Source organism: Amblyomma mixtum, chromosome 2 (genome assembly GCF_055824585.1).
Source record: "Amblyomma mixtum isolate Tamu chromosome 2, ASM5582458v1, whole genome shotgun sequence".
Taxonomy (NCBI): Eukaryota; Metazoa; Arthropoda; class Arachnida; order Ixodida; family Ixodidae; genus Amblyomma; species Amblyomma mixtum.
This window is the reverse complement of record NC_143013.1, coordinates 12,310,422-12,325,984: the sequence shown is the minus strand read 5'-3', so window position 1 is coordinate 12,325,984 and position 15,563 is coordinate 12,310,422. Positions and strand designations below refer to the sequence as shown.

The window sequence follows — 15,563 nt, the reverse complement described above, 5'->3', positions numbered from 1 at the left end:
TACGGAATGTCACCTGAACGGGATGTTCACCGGATGACGTGTCGGGGCGCCTCTATAGAAAGAATGTGCGTATCAAGTTAGTGCCCGTAATATCAACCGATCGGGATATCCACCAGGTAACGTGTCAGGATATCTAAAGCAAGGGCTTGCCACGGACACCCCTCGCATGTACTCAAAGGTTTTAGGATATTTGGCTATGATTTGGATATCCCTGGGACCTGGTGTTGTCACTGGCATCGAAAAGTTTGCTGAAAGCTCGCGTTTGCGCACCTTCCCCACCACAGCGTTGTATATGACATCACATCCTACTTAGATTAGGCTCAGAAAGCGAAACAATGCCGTTGTTCCTGACGATGTAACGTCTGCAGCGAAACGTCAGAACATCTGAGCGCGTGCCCTACGGTTTTCACTTAATTGGTTTGTCTGATGCAAGGAAACAAAGGGCATTTCGATGCGTCGTGACAATTCGTGCCGCGAACGTGTTTTGAGCTGGGAGCGTGGGCCGAGGTTGAGATAATGACCGGAACTCTTTCTATGGCCGGCAAGATTCTCTCTGCATGTGGTTGAATAATAACAATCGTAAACAAAAAAACTCAGAATGTTGCCGGTCACGCTTGCGCTAGTATAATGACAGAGGGGTGCTCTTTCGGTTGGCGCTTCTCGAATGAGTCACGATTCTGAGCGGTGAAGCGAATTACGAGGTCCAGAAGGGACGAACGAAACTGACCCGTGCAGCCAACACCGTTTGGCCCAGTCCAGAGCATCTGTGCCGCAGCTAGCGCCACCTAGTGGTCATGGTGGTGTTGCCGCAGCCGCCTTTTTTCTCCGAAGCATGGGCTCCGGAAGAGAATTCTTCCTCTGTGATCTTCGGTTCAAGCGGTAAAACGGCTCAGGTCGGGGATTTCAGGATCTTGTTCGGCTCGAGGGCAACAGTAATGTCGTGGTCCAACTTGAGTCACCTCCTATGCTTGCCATTTCCACAGAAACACCGGTTTTTTCCTCCTCGTTGTTTACGCTCTGTTTTCTCCTGGATCTGGTGAATGGCGCCTATCAAGCGCCAATGACCTACTAGCGACGGCTCACGCTTTTCTGATCCTTTGCACTGTGTGGCCTATACGTGCTGCCACGTTTCCTCGGGATTAACTGGAATCGCTCCAGTTCTTTCGATATTCGGTTCTTTCAACCACGGCTCGGGCGAGCGTAGTCATGGCTCTTGGAGAGCAAGGCAGGTAGGTGTCAGTTTGAATCCTGTGAGTTTAGATGTGCTTAATTGTACCCGAAGGACGAACAAGACATCGAATGTCGACGACGTAATTAACAAGGACGGCGCATACTAGACAAATCTCAAAGAACTTATAGACGTACAACGCAGGCGCCTTTCTTTCTTTGTGCTTGCTGTAGTTGGCGCTGCTCCCGTGAGGGGCGGATTTATGAGCCTTACTTGAAGGGGGCGGCTCTCGTCTGCTAAAGTGTGGTTCCCCCACCCCCTTCAGCTGGTCCCTTGGCGTTAATTACGCTACTTACCAACCCGCCGAACTTTCCATCGTCGCTCATGCGAATGTAGCTTGTACAAAGCCGTATAGAAGCCATTGCGCGCACGGCAAGCGGTACAGCTGTAAATGATCCGTGCAATGTGGACGGTGTCCACATCCTTCGTGATTCTTTTTTGAAGTTTCAGGCGCCACAGGAGCGAAGCCTTGTTTTGCAACAACAGCTTGGGTCACGCATGCCATTGGACTGCTTGCTTTTAACAAAAGCCGCACGTTTTTTTTTGTGTTTAAAAACATTATATTAACATCCTCATTTCGCAGCCAGGAGACGTGCAAGCACTGCTAAGAAGGCAGGGATGTAGAATGGGCTATGAATGCATGAACGGTTGAATGGAAAGCTCGAAAACGAGAAGCAAAGAACGGCATAATTATGCGGAACTGAAGTGTCGCTCATTGAATTTTAACACTGCTCTGAAGCTGCAGCGCAGTGGGAGTTGATGCGGCGATAACTGTACGCTGCACTTTCTCTGGAATAATTGGCGTCGACATAGTGTGTAGCGCGACATAAAACTCCATCGAAGACTCCTGCGAAAACCCCGCGAAAGCTCCTGTAACAACCCTTGCAAACACACCCGCGAAATCTTCTGGCACAGCCGTTGCTGTTAGTCTTAGAGGAAACTGTACCGCTACAACGATTTCTTCAGACAGTCCATGATATCACATCGAAATATTTTTGAGGGAAAAGTTGCAATCGTTTCCAGATTTCTCAAGAACAAACAAGTCGTGGTCACGCCTCCTAATGATCTGTAATTAACGTTTAGCGTCCGAAAGGCGAACAAACGAGCCACTTTTGTTTGCTTAATTGGCATCGCCCTCCAGGGAGCAAACTAACCGACTTCGCCTAAAGTATTTCGTTCCGAGCACTCGGCGGACACAACAAGATAAGAGCCTTCCCGACACGCTCGTTATCCATTTCTGTTTCCGTTTACCACGCAGTTGCACATCCTCCTTTTCTGACATTTCTATCTGGGCCAGACGTCGCTCACTCCGCGCGGCTGCAGTTCGCATCGCAGCGGCGCGCGCGAGCATCTTCTCCTATCGGCTTCCTCGCAGTGACGAGGCCTACGCGACTAGAGCAGTGGCGGTTGGTGGCGGTCTCGAATTTCTCTCGTCGGTGCGTTCGCCACCGAACCGCAGATATAAGCGTCCGTGCAGCAGCTCCACTTCCGGCCGGATGTGCGCCGTGGTTCCGCCGCCGCGGCTCCGCCTTCCGCTCGTCGGCGTTGCCGATGGGCTTCTTTGTTTTGTTACAGCCGAACGCGCATCCACCGCGACCGCCTGCCTAGCTGCGCCCTTGAGAACGCAAGCGTGGCATGCCAAGGCATGGCTACTGACGGCTCGCTCGCAAGTTCGTCCGTTGGAGCGAAAGGGAAAGAGACAGCGTAGCATAAACCGAGGAAAACCGGCTTTTTTTCTTCGTTCTGATTTTGTTTTCCGTCTCGTTCTTCGCGGCTTGTTGAACGAGGACGGCGCGCGCATGGCGCGCAGCCCAGAAACAAGGTCTCCTCACCCCCTTCCCTCGCCTCACCGTTCCGTCGGATCATTCAGGAGGACGCACGATGGTTCATTCTTGGCGCGTGACGTCACCGGCGTCCGTTTTCGTTAGCGGCGCAGCCGGTTGGTCGTCCCGTCCGGGCGTCCAGTCATCGTAGTAGGAGATGGCGGATGGGAGGTGCAATCCACCGTGCAACCTGAATCCGAGGTCTAGTTCGCGCCGGCGTAGAGTGAGGTCAACGAACAAATCGGGGGTTTCGGGATGACGTCATTCGCGGTCGAGACAGAAGCGTGGCAGGGATTCTCGAAATTCCGGCGGCAAGAGAAGCGGTTGGTGGGCCGGTGTCGTGTTTATCTGGTAAGATGTGAACTTTGAAGGGCGAGCGGGTGGCCGGGTAACGAGAGTTTTAAGACGGTGTGCGGCAAAATTGGGGCTTCAAAATCTCAGCTTATTTCTTGCCATTTCCGCGCGCGCTTTTGCCGAGATTGTACACGAGGCAGAGTAGCGCAGTAGATCGGAGACAAAATCACGGCGTGTGCCACGCTTCTGCAGCACGTGTAAAACCCGTGACGTCATCGGACTTCACTTGTTTGCAGAAAGTAGGAAACGCAAGAACAGAACTGGTAAGCCTAGTGCGTGAGTTATAGTTTCCGGCGAATGACGGTGCCCGTCTTGCTGCGTGTGTTGTATTTCCTGAGAATTTATGAGACGTTCATATTCTTAAGCAAGGCGGCGATTGGGGCTAGTTGATTGAGCAGATCGATGGATCCACGCTTGTGATAGTTATTGTGTTCCTTGTTCTAGTGGTAGCGCGTGGAAGCCATTTTTTTTTTCTAGATATTTACTGACCGTCACAAAATCATCATTTTGTTTTTTTGCTCATATAAATTGCAAGTGAAAAAGGTGCGCTCATATTTTTTTAAAATTGAGTTACAGAGAAGAAATTTATGGGTACATAAGTTTAAAGGACTTAACTGACGCGCTTAGCAGATGTAAGCGTGTGCTGGGGAGGGCTGTTGAATGCTGAAATAGAAGCTCAGGTCATCGTTGACTGCGCAACTATATATGTGTCTGGGCGGAGCCGGTTAGTCATAGCAAGGCGCGGTGCAGGATGGCGGTATCTGAAAGGTAAGTCGCAGGCGCGCCCCTCTTGAGGGCGTTCGAAGAATAAAATCATATCCAAAGGCGCATTCGGACTAGTCATGGAGGTCGGGCGGCAGTTTGTTGGTAAAGTGACAGTCGCTGGGAAGTCATATACTGCGCAGTCTCCTTGCCATACGACTCGAGTCGCATATATACGCATAATAGAGGGCGTTCAAAATTAGGTTTTACGAGTTTAAAAAACAATACCAAGAACAGCACACAAAAGTCCTTAATGTAAATGGACTATGCGGCCAGGCAGACGCAGACAGTGCGAAAAATTGGCATCGTAACATGAGTAATTAACTAAAATTCATTAATTAACTTTTTAACGCGTTAGCGTTAAAGGCCTCGCGGTCAGGAAAATCCGATGTAGGCGCTGTGAGCGAAAAAATACCGCCGCCGTATGGAAGACGTTGAAGTAACGAGCGTCAGTTGTTCGGTAGCGCCATGTTATACCCTGATGGTGCATATCTCAGGACACAGGCGCGTTACTAAAATTGTGCAGATTAAAATAGTCTTTGAATGCCACTGCTTCCAAGTTTTCAATATGAACGTGCACGCTAACTGCAGTGAGTGAAAAGTTGATGAATTTTAGTTAATTGCTGAGGTTACGATGGCAATTTTTCTCAGTGTGGCCGCCTTGCTGTATGACCCATTTATAAGAGTGTCTTTTGTGTACTGCTCTTGGTACTTTTTTTTTAATCAGTAAAGCCTAATTTTGAACCCTCGGCATTGTTGCTGCGTCTGGAAAAGCGACGTGTCGCTTGCTCGACATTGGACCACCTATACTACATCTCGAAAATTCTCGTTTCGAACGAGGTCCTTCAGGATCGCGACTGGCGGGGCTGCGAGCATCGGTAGCGGTGAGCCGGGTTTAAAGCATGTCTGTTGCTCATGGGTTACTATGACCAACTTTCTGGATGACCGTTCACGTCTGGGTTTGATGGCCGCAGTGAAGAGATGCAACTTCCCGTCCGCACGAATGAGCTGGGCGCAATACATTACTAATTTTTGGCGCATAAATGTCGTTTTAAGTACTACGTATGTTGAGGAAACAAAAAAAATAGTAGAATTATTTAGGAAAAAAATGGCGCCTGTAAAAATGCTGTGTCCGAAGCTGCATCGTGCCACACTCTGCATACGTTAATGCAATTATGATTTTTTAAAATTTATTTCTCGCTTAACTAATTTACATGAAAGTTTGATTCCTTGATCTCAGGTCCTTCTTTCTTTTCTCCATTTTTCCATTTTCTAACCGTACTCCTTTTCGCTAGTACGGGATTGAAAACTGTGTAAGGCTTAATCTGGTTAACTTTCTTACGTTCCCCTATACTTCCTCGTCCCTTTCTTCCAATTTTTGAAAAGTCAGCGAGGGTGCAATGGCAGTACATTTTTAATTTTCAGCGCAAGAATGAACTATACTCCGTTTCTTACATAGCAGGCAACGCTGCGGAGATTGCCGAAGTAGTGCGTCCGCGAAACCATATCACTCCGCCACTTATCATTCGTTCTTCTCGAAACTCCGGTTATTGTTTGGACGAATACAAAGAGCGGTATAAAAAGATGTGATAGCATCGAAAAACACGGTCGTAGCTGTGAGGCGCTCAGTATAATTTTCACAGAGAGTGAACTACTTTTTGGGCGCGGATTTAGTAGAAGCGATTCGCCCTACTAATCGCGTATCATACCGCCACGTGTACTTTTTGCTTCGCGACGAGCCGCAGGACGAAAATGTGGCAAGAGGTAAAATGAAGTCCAGGAGGTACGAAATATGCTTGTGCTCGCTTTGGTTGTATGACGAACTACTTTTTGCGTGCGGACTTAGCCTGCGCGAGCAGGCGCGTTAGCTGTGTCCACGTTGCCTGCTATGTATGAAACGGGGTATATCGTGTGACGTAATTGTTTTTTTTTTGGTGTGTGCAAAGGGGGGGGGGGGGGGGAGATCAGCCTCTGTTTCGGGCCTGCCAGCAAAACCTACACTCTAAACAGAAAGGAGTGAGTAAAGAGGGAGTAAAGTTGTCCTCTAGCGCACGCCCTTTAAGAAGGGAGTGCTCCGAGTACAGCTTACTCCCTCGACCCCGCCTTCATTCGAGGTATGTAAACGGCCTGCAACCGATTGCGCTTATGTGATCCTCCTGGCGACGGAAGACCTATATACGCCTTAGTTTGACCCGAAATAAAGTACTCTATATCTCTCTCGAGTTCTTGCCGTTCGGCGCGCTAACTTGAGTGTGTTGTGTGCCTCGTACCAGAGCGATACTTGGGCTTGGAGTGCCAGCGTCGGTCAAAAGAAAAAAAAAAATTGTCAGATGTCGCAAGACAGGTTCGGTGAACAGGCAGCTCAGATAGGCTTCGTTTTATCAAGCAGACACGAAAAGAAGAGCTGCTGGCTCTAACGCGTTATTGAACTGCTGTGAGGCGAAGTCATTTTCCAGCTGTCCATACAGACGTCACAGTTGCAGATGACGTCAGCACTTTCTTGTCTAGGAGGGGGTGCTGGGGCGTGCGGTAAGCTTCGCATTATGACGAGCTTGAGGCCGATTTTCTGGCAGAAATTAAATTCGCGTTGTGCACTTTTCTTCACCGTTCGACATAACGAGTTATGTTTTAAAATAAAGAGAGAGAGAGAAAAGGACGGAAAGGCAGGGAGGTTAACCAGGCGATGCCCAGTTGGCTACCCTACACCTGGGGAGGGGAACAAAGGGGAAAAAAGGAAAAAGAGCAGCTCTCAGTGCTAGTAATGCTAATGATGTAAGATTGCGCGTAAAGTATTTTAGGGTGTTCGCATTTAAAAAAAAAAAAACGAATTGAACCTCTCCTCTTCGCGGACACGATTTGGTCTTTCATCCATTTTATATAGATTTTCTGAAAGTGCGTGTATTTAATTTTCTCTGAATAAAATTTCTAGCCGAAAGTGAACGCCCGTGGCGTGTAGTTTTTGTCCACGGCATTTTTAAGCTATGTTAACATACAGCATAGTGTTCTTTTTTTTTGAGAAATGAAGTGCTTATTGAACCAAATTAAAGAGACGGTGGGGGTCTTTGCACCATTTGGGGGAGGTAAAATTTAAAAAGAAAAAAAAAACAAGAACAGCTCACTGCCATTACACAGTTGACGCCTTGAAATTTGTAGTCAACATACTCAATCGACTAAATAATGAAAATATTTTTTTAGTGCAAATAAGCCAGCAATACTACAAAAAAGAAACAATTACTCCTATGCAATGTTCGCGCTGCCATATTATACAGTTTCATAGCAGGCGCCTTGCATAGTTGTATACGCACCTACTAGATATTAAGGAATAAAAACTTTCTGCGTTTTGAAAAAATAATAGAGCGCTGCGCTTTAAGACGAGGACAAAAATGGCTGTGGCTTAGCTTGGTTAAGCCCGGTAATTGCGAAAGCAATATCCGTAGCTACGCCATGGTTCAGCTGGTAGTGTAGCTGGTGGTGGTGCTTGTGGTTAGACTTGTGGTGATGCATCGTTTATACAATCCAATCCAATATGCTAATATGGTAGCTACCGGCCTCGCTACGCGACGGGCTGAAAGTGCAAGTAGTATTGCTTTCACAATAAAACAATGCGTAACCAACTAGCCCCGCCACGTGTTTTGTTAACTTTCTGCACTCAATTCTGTCATCCAGGGTGCTGAGCAACATGTACACTTGAACGTTATTTGTTTCACTGTGCGTCACTCAAACGATATCTCGAGCGTGCCGTTTTGTCTCTTTCTATAGCGATCAAATGACGGCGGGCGTCAGTCGACACCTTTCGTGGAGAAGAATAGTTGTATCATTTGTCGCACTCTGAGATACCTTTGCAAATGCCTGCGCGCTGTTTTTTACGTGCTACTCATCTGCGTCATCAAGACACGCGAGACGTTATTTCCTGCATTCTTCGACTCAGATATACGCTTGCTATGTTGCATGCTGCATTCCCTCCATCCCGTCATAGATCTGATTTCTTTCGCTTCCCGTGTGAATACAGAAGTTTCTCTATGGATGTTTTTCCATGGGAGCTTGTTCGAAAAAAATTTGTCCAGAGGCAGGCACGTAGCCAGAACTGTTTTTCGGGAGGGGCCCAAGATAACTTTTTGTATCAAGCTGGATGGCGAACGCGATGCGTGAATAACTTTTCAGCTGCCTACGGTATGTAACTAGAGAAGTATAGTCGACAAAGAGCAGCGATCGAGACTTTATAGTTTGGATATAGTTAGTATTGGATAATTGTCTTACGCGTGGGGTTCTAGCTGTTTTATCAGCAAAAAAAAAATCAAAAACAAACAAACAAACAACACATTGGGAATGATATGCACCCTCGTGATTACGTATCGATGTGCTATGAGGTTTGAGGTTCCATAGCACAAAAAGCAGGGACAAGACAGAACACAGTCGCTAACTTCCACTGAACGCCTTATCACCCTTCTTCGGTGCACCATGTATAACATAAAACTCCTACCACGTTTGTATAGTGAATGTGTAAGCCACACAAACATATCGTTTGAATGGCCGGCCTGTCCTGCCGTGCGGAGCATGGATGACGCTGCCACTAAAAGATTGTCGGAATGGGATGCGCGTGATTATGTCAGTTTGTTGCAATGTTTTATTGCACTCGAAAGGGCACGAGTGTCTGAGGAAGTAATTTCGTCCAGAGGACTAATCTTCAGGGGATGCATCATATTTTTTCCACGATATGGAAGAATCACTAGTAATATTCAGGCAAGGAAAATCGAAATTAAAAAGAGACACGTCTAGAGGGTGGGTGCTACCACAATATGCTCTGTGAGTGTCTGATAAATGTAGAAAACGAAAAGAAAGGGGCTTTTGTCGCATATCAGTTCACCCCAAAAGCAGCACAAAAATCCCCCTTCGATCAACATAGACTCTACGGGGCAATTTAGTTTTTTCAGCCAGTGGTACAAAGCAGCCCTTTGTGCGCCGATGGCACCGTGGATTAAGGCATATACGACCCTTCTTTGACGGCCCGGCTGTGAAAACGGGTCCCCGCCCATCTTTGCTGCGAACACCAGAGCCCTGCCGTCGCCATCTTTCTTAGTTCGCGGAGCCAGGCGCCCGATCCATAGGTTACTGCGTTCAACAACGACGCTTCATATCTAGTCCCATGCAGCGGGGCTAAGACCGGCTGTGCGCAAGCTCGCGAAGAGCTCGGTGTTTGTGCATGAGAACCAAAGAGAATTCTTTTAACGCGCCTTTTATGGAACGCTGTTGCATTCTGGCATATCTGCGGACGTTTTCTTTCCCACGTTTACTTTTCCAGTTTCTTAGTTGATAATAAGCAAGGTGAAATGGAATTCAGGAACAGCGAGAAGTCGAGCAAGGAACGGGGGGAAGTTACGCCTCAATCCGCTGACCAAAGTCGTTATTTAGTTTGTTTACTTTTTTTTCTGCCTGTCTTGTGATGGTGCGAGAACCTTGTGCTTGCGTTGCTCATGGAGTGCAGTCGTCCACATAGCTGTCAAGGGCGTTTGAACGGCGCTCCGCCGAGAATACTATAGCGCCACTTACGAGTAGGTTAGGGCTCGAAAGAAGACCGTACCGTGCATGCACATTTCCATGGATCATTTTTAACTCCCCGTGCCTATAAAAGCTACATCGAGCCCGCCAGGCAGCGGAGGTGTCATCAATGCACAATAGAGCACGCCGTTCAAAGGCTCTAGACTAGTGTCTGGACGGCTGTACTACCCTTTGCACACTTAGTATTCGCTAGCTACTGTCTGACGACCGACTGACGCAAAACAGGCCTGCAGGGAATGCTCGAGGCCGCAGTGACGCTTGGCTGGAATATGCGAGCTGTCGAAACTGTTGATGACCGCGCCGTGCTGCAGCTAACTGGGGGGGCTGCACTGCCTGTGCGATCGGCGCTTATCCAAACACAAGCACCGAATGGCGGAGGGCTGAATAGGCGCTTTCAGGTCGACCGCACTATCGGAGTTTTGCGGGGGAGGAGGAAGAGCCCGGCCGCAACTTGTAACTTGTGGCCCGGGAACGCCGCCGCCGCACTTGAGCGCGAGTCGATGACCCCCGGGGCGGAACCGCGCAGGGTGTTGGCGAAATCTGGGCCTCCGGCGCAGCGCCCAGATGCTGCCCGGTGTTTCCTTTTGCGGAGACTGAAAGCGACTCCAGAGTGCGCGCGTGCTTCGCGCACATGTTGAGATTGCGCAACGGCTTGGTGGTTCCCACGTCGCTATAGCCTCCACCAGACGTTGCCACGGTACAGAATCAAGAAAAAGAAAATCAACTCAGTGGACGATTGCGGCAATACGAATTTTAAGGCGAAAGCCTTTATGGCTCATCGTTGTCCGTCCGTCCGTCGGCGAAAACTGTCACACTATAGCTGTCAATCATCCTGATGACGTCATTAGGGGTGTAATACGCCGTAACAAAATTCATTGAATTCATCGTGGCATACTATGTCCAAACTATTAATTAGTCATTAGCTATTAATTAGTAATTAGTCATTAGCCATTTCAAGACGTTTCTAGACGTTTCCTAGAACACAGGCAGTCAAATCGGCGCGAAGAGGCTTTTGCCTCGCGCACTTTAGATCGTCAAAGTGCCCTCCTAAATTTTTCAGCGCAGCTCTTGTGGTAATTTGTTACCGATATATTGGGACGAAAAATTCGAGAGATTCATGCATAAGCGTGTAGTTATTTGCCACCATTTTTATTTTGTACGCACATTTTCTTCGACTAGCGTTCCTCTCCAGTCCGCCATCCAAAACGCGCGCCGCCGCCGCCGCTTAGCTTCTCCTGTGGCGGCGCGTTTCGCAACAGCCACGGCAGATGGAGCGTGCCACTGCGGTAGTGTAGTGTGCCTCGATGCGCGCGCGCCCCCTCTAGGGTGGAGTCACCCTTTGGGAGGGCGAGTGCCGCCTCGCCGGCCGTGACAGTCCATCGGCGGCCATTTTCATGCCCTTTCTCGCGGCGGCGCGGCGGCCGTAACACGTGCGTTCGCTTTGTCGCCTTTTCTCTTGGTGCTGACCGGGCGCGCATCGAAAAATTCCGGGTTGTTGTGTGCCGCAGTGCACCAACCACTCCAGAAATGGATGGAGAATATTTCAGTTCCCGAGGGACCCCAAGAGAAGGCTGCTTTTGACAGTAAATACTAAGCGCGACAAGTGGCAGCAGACAAACAGATCGTGCATTTGCAGCATGAGTAAAACTTTCCTTCGTACGCCATAGGATTCGCATGTGCGTGCCGTTGAGGTACGCAATTTATTTTTATTGAGAGAAAATGTGGAAGGTCTGAACAGGGAAATGTAAATATTATCGCTCTGAAATTAAGTGCCGCTGAGGATTAGCAACTTGGTGCACAGGGATTGTGTGGCGAATTTGGGAGCAAATTAGATTGCTCACAGAACAAGTATCACTGCCCGGAAAGTTCGGCACCTTCTAAGAAAACAAAAATGCCCGCATTCACTCGACGAGATGGACTGCAAAAAAAGAAAAAAAAGGGCGTTGTTCGAGTATTTTCCTTTGAATGAGACTTTCTCGCTGAAAAAAGTTTGAGGCCGGTTTTTGGTGCGCCTGCTCTTCTGACTCACCGACTGCATTTTAACTTGAAACAATGAACATGAAATCTCTTCACAATGGCGCGAACAATTCTCCTTCATAGTAAAATACAGGAGAAGTGCAGTCCATTTCGATTATGGGGGCACTTAAGCAATCCTTGTGATGTGTAAATGCGAGAGCGTTACTTGTCTCTGAATGTAGGGTTGCGGGGAAATGCTACTGCAATGTTTAGTGCGGCTACGTAATTTTTGTGAGGCTCTGAAAGTTGCTGATTATGAGGTCGCGACAAAGCGAGACGACCATGCTCTGCCGCCTACGGCCACGCTTTGCTGTCTCGCGTGATGATGTGGATGCGAGTGATTGAACTTGAGATGGTGAAGACGGCATAGCACCGCAACCTCGCTCTCCGAAAACTGAAGGCCAGCTGATGTTGGCCGCGGGGATTTTCCTTTTAATGCACTCGGTAGCTGCAGGAATATTCCCCTGTCTGCTCGCTCCTTCCTTCACCATGCCTACAGGTTTAAACTTGTGCATTGTCACCCCCGCGGTGACAATACACTCGTCATAACCCCCCCCCCCCCCCCCCTGGGTTAATTGCAGCGAGGAAGCCCTGCCGCGCATTCCTGCCGCGGTGACGGCGGGCTTTTCGCACAACGAGCCAAGGAATGCGAGAGCAGCTCTCGCATTAAAACGTTTAGTGACAGCCGTAACAGTCTGCCGACTGCAGCTCACATCGGTGATGCCACCTGCCTGATTTCATTGCTCGATATGATATGCGCGGAAAGCCGCTTATAGTACACATGGCATAATTGTGCCCCTGAGCTTGTTACAAATAAAATTAGTTGTACTCTCCTAAACATTTTATAACAGCTGAGAAAAAGTGAATTTGTTCGATTAGTCGTCCATGCGAAAATAAAGCTTCACTTTTTCAGTGCATCTGCATAGGCTTTTTTTGGTACCTGCTATCACTTATTGGAGCGTTCTTAATTATTTACAATTGAGTGATTGAATGCAATCTACCTGCTTACGATATTGCTGTTATTATTTATCTTAATCCTGCAGTTAGGTTCCTAGTGCGCTCTATGAACTATTTCCAATCCAGCACCGGAGTCGTCGTGTGCGAGGAGAAACGACCGTCCAAATCTTAAAATATTTGGACAGTTGTCCCTTACAAGCCTATTCTGTTGCCACTTCATTAGAAAAGGCGCGAAACGCAGTTGTGTTTTCTTTTGGTCGCGAAGACAAGCGCGCTTTTGCAGCGGGAAGTGCACAAAGCCTGTTGGAGCACGCCCCGCGCCTTTGAAGTGGGCATGGCAATGGCGGCCGCCGTAGCAGACGACGCAGTTGTCTTCACCCTCAACGGAGCGCGCGCGCATCGAGGCACCCTACGGTAGTGTACGGTAGTGACATTCCTTCGCCCGCGGCTTAGCCTCTTCCTTCCACACCCTCTCTCCTGTTACAACGATGGCCTACGACACCGACACCCAGCAATAGATGGCGTTAGCATAGTCCTTCGCCTTTTATCGTGGCTGCCAGTGGCCAGTGCCCACGCGCAGGCGGCTCCGATAGGTCAGGTCATGGAGGAAGAAAAACCTCCATGGTTTTTACCTCCATGGGTCAGGTGCTGGCATATGGCGCCATCTCTCTCTCTCTCTTTTACAGTTTGTATTCCGAATGCTTTCGATAACTTTTCCTACTAAGGTTTTGTTAGCGGTCTTTCAGGAAGATTTGTCGAGTCACCTAAGCCTTACTGTTGTATTAATAAACTCACTGCAGTGTGCGCTTTGCGATGTCAGCGTGAGTTAAAAAAATCATAAGTGGTTTCGGTTAATCCCTAACTTTTGACTATACGGCGTCCCTCACTACCTTTGTTTCGATCAGAGACGTTAAACCTCACCTATCATGCACTGCCACATTTGCGGACAATGATCAATTCGCTCTCCCAATCGTATGCTAGCCACCCTGTTGGCTGTTGTTAGAGTGACTGCCCCAGTGAGAAGGTGGTCCCGGGTTCGAACCTGGGACCATGGTGGACAAGTTTTTCTTCATTTACGAAGTTTATGTTGCAGGTTTATAGGTTTCGTTTGTAGCCGTAAGGCTGCGGTAGGGTGGATGATAGTTAATTATTACTCTTATGGCAAATCTACTCCACCTTGGTGGGCTCCCCTGAACATTGGGCCAACACTGTAACCACTGCAAGTTAATCAATTTGCTTTCACCCTACTACATGCTAGCCGCTTCGGTTAGCTCAGCGAGTGAAGACAGCTTCGGAAGCTTGCTTGACTATGAGTCTCCCATTATCTGCAGCCTGATAGATGTGTAAGCAAGAAGTTCGTGGCTTAGCTAATTGAGATAGGCTCAATGAAGCCTTACCTTAAACACAGGGATGCTTCATAGCCTTTGTAATGCGAGGCTCCTGGCCTGTGCACAGAGGAAATTGCTACTGTAAAGTGTCACCTTCAAAATTTCGATGCAGAACACTTTCGGCCGGCCCGTGTATAATCCCGCAGTGCTTCGCACTCTGAGGAGCTAGCTAGGCAGTACTTGCTTGATGAGCGTCGCCAGGTGGTTGCCAAGGCAGTCTCTGAATTATTCTGTGGTGGTGCCCTGGTCACAAGTACGGGTGCAATAGTTAGCGAGTTTGCAGATCTCTACACCTCTCTCTCTTTTTGCTGCCACTTCAAGCATTGGTGATGATGTTCATGTCGTGCGCTTGGTGTCTATGATTACGCCGCTTTCTGAGTATGAGTGCACGGTATTAAGTGGTCCATTAACCTTTGGTGAACTGGAAGATGCAATTGATCGATTGCTACTTTCGCATACCCCGGAGCCTGCCGGCCTCTCACGGGGAATTTTGCAAGGTATTTAAATATGTTCTATCCCCTTTTCCTACTCCAAATCTTTGATGTTGGATTTTTTCCACAGTCGTTGACCAAAAATATATATTGTCTTCATGCCAAATACTGATGATAAAGAAAAGCTCCGATTTGTAGACGGCTACAGACTATCAGACTTTGGAAAGCTGATTATAAGATTTTTGCTAAAATCCTCACAAATCGGCTACAGGTTGCAATGCCTACTTTGATTGGATCAAACATGTAGCTTGAGGAGCCGGTCTAATCTACATGTAGCGTGTACGGTGCTGTAGTATTGCATTTACGCTCATGAACCATTAGCACTGCTGCAAATTGATTTGGCAAAGGCATTTGACATGTTACGCCATTCATTGCTTTTTTTTCTCTCTTTCAAATCACGGGCCCTGTGTACCCAGTTAGTAATGGCCTACGTACACATGGAAAAGTGATCTCCCTGTCCTCTCTTCCCTTTCTCCTTCCGTTCTCCTTCCCACGTGTAGGGTAGCGTATCTCCCTCTCTCTCGAAAGTGGGATACGCCTTTGTTACAAAAACTGTTCCACGCGATTGATTGTTAATGGCCGTCTATCGCAGACAGTCCGTATTCAGTCCTCTGTGAAAAAAAGGTTGCCCACTATCTCTGCTCCCGTTCGCACTATACTTGGAGCCACATTGCATAAGTGCTATTACTAGTAGAGCCGTCAGTGGTTTTCATATTATTGGTCGCGAACTGAAAGTATTAGCTTACGCAGATGACCTCGCGATTTTCTGCGTTGATAAGCCAAACGTCGATGAGGTTCTTAGTTTAACGGAGGAATTTGGTTCAGTGTCAGGAGGGAACGGGATTGATTCATCGTTCTAAGAGTTGAGGTCTCTGGTTTGGTGGGTTCGGCTCCTGCTGAATGTGCTGGTGTGTCATGGACATGCCACAGATGGCATCTCGATTTTTGACAAGGTGACCGCCTGTAATCTGTTTCTTGCCATTAAAAT

General features: G+C 48.1%; 1 protein-coding gene across 4 annotated transcripts in view; it reads left to right on the top strand.

Annotated features, from left to right (window-relative positions):
* LOC149358449 (hepatocyte growth factor receptor-like) overlaps window positions 1-15,563 on the top strand; it is a 59,171-nt gene that overhangs the window by 7,832 nt on the left and 35,776 nt on the right. Inside the window, exon 1 of one of the 4 annotated variants that reach the window (XM_089570507.1) lies at window positions 3,384-3,402. The exons of 2 other annotated variants lie outside the window; for them this stretch is intronic. The gene's annotated coding sequence lies outside the window, so the exon portion shown is untranslated. Of the gene's footprint in view, window positions 1-3,383; window positions 3,403-3,449; window positions 3,669-15,563 lie in introns of those variants that run through there. One more of the 4 variants, XM_089570506.1, reaches the window with a different exon arrangement.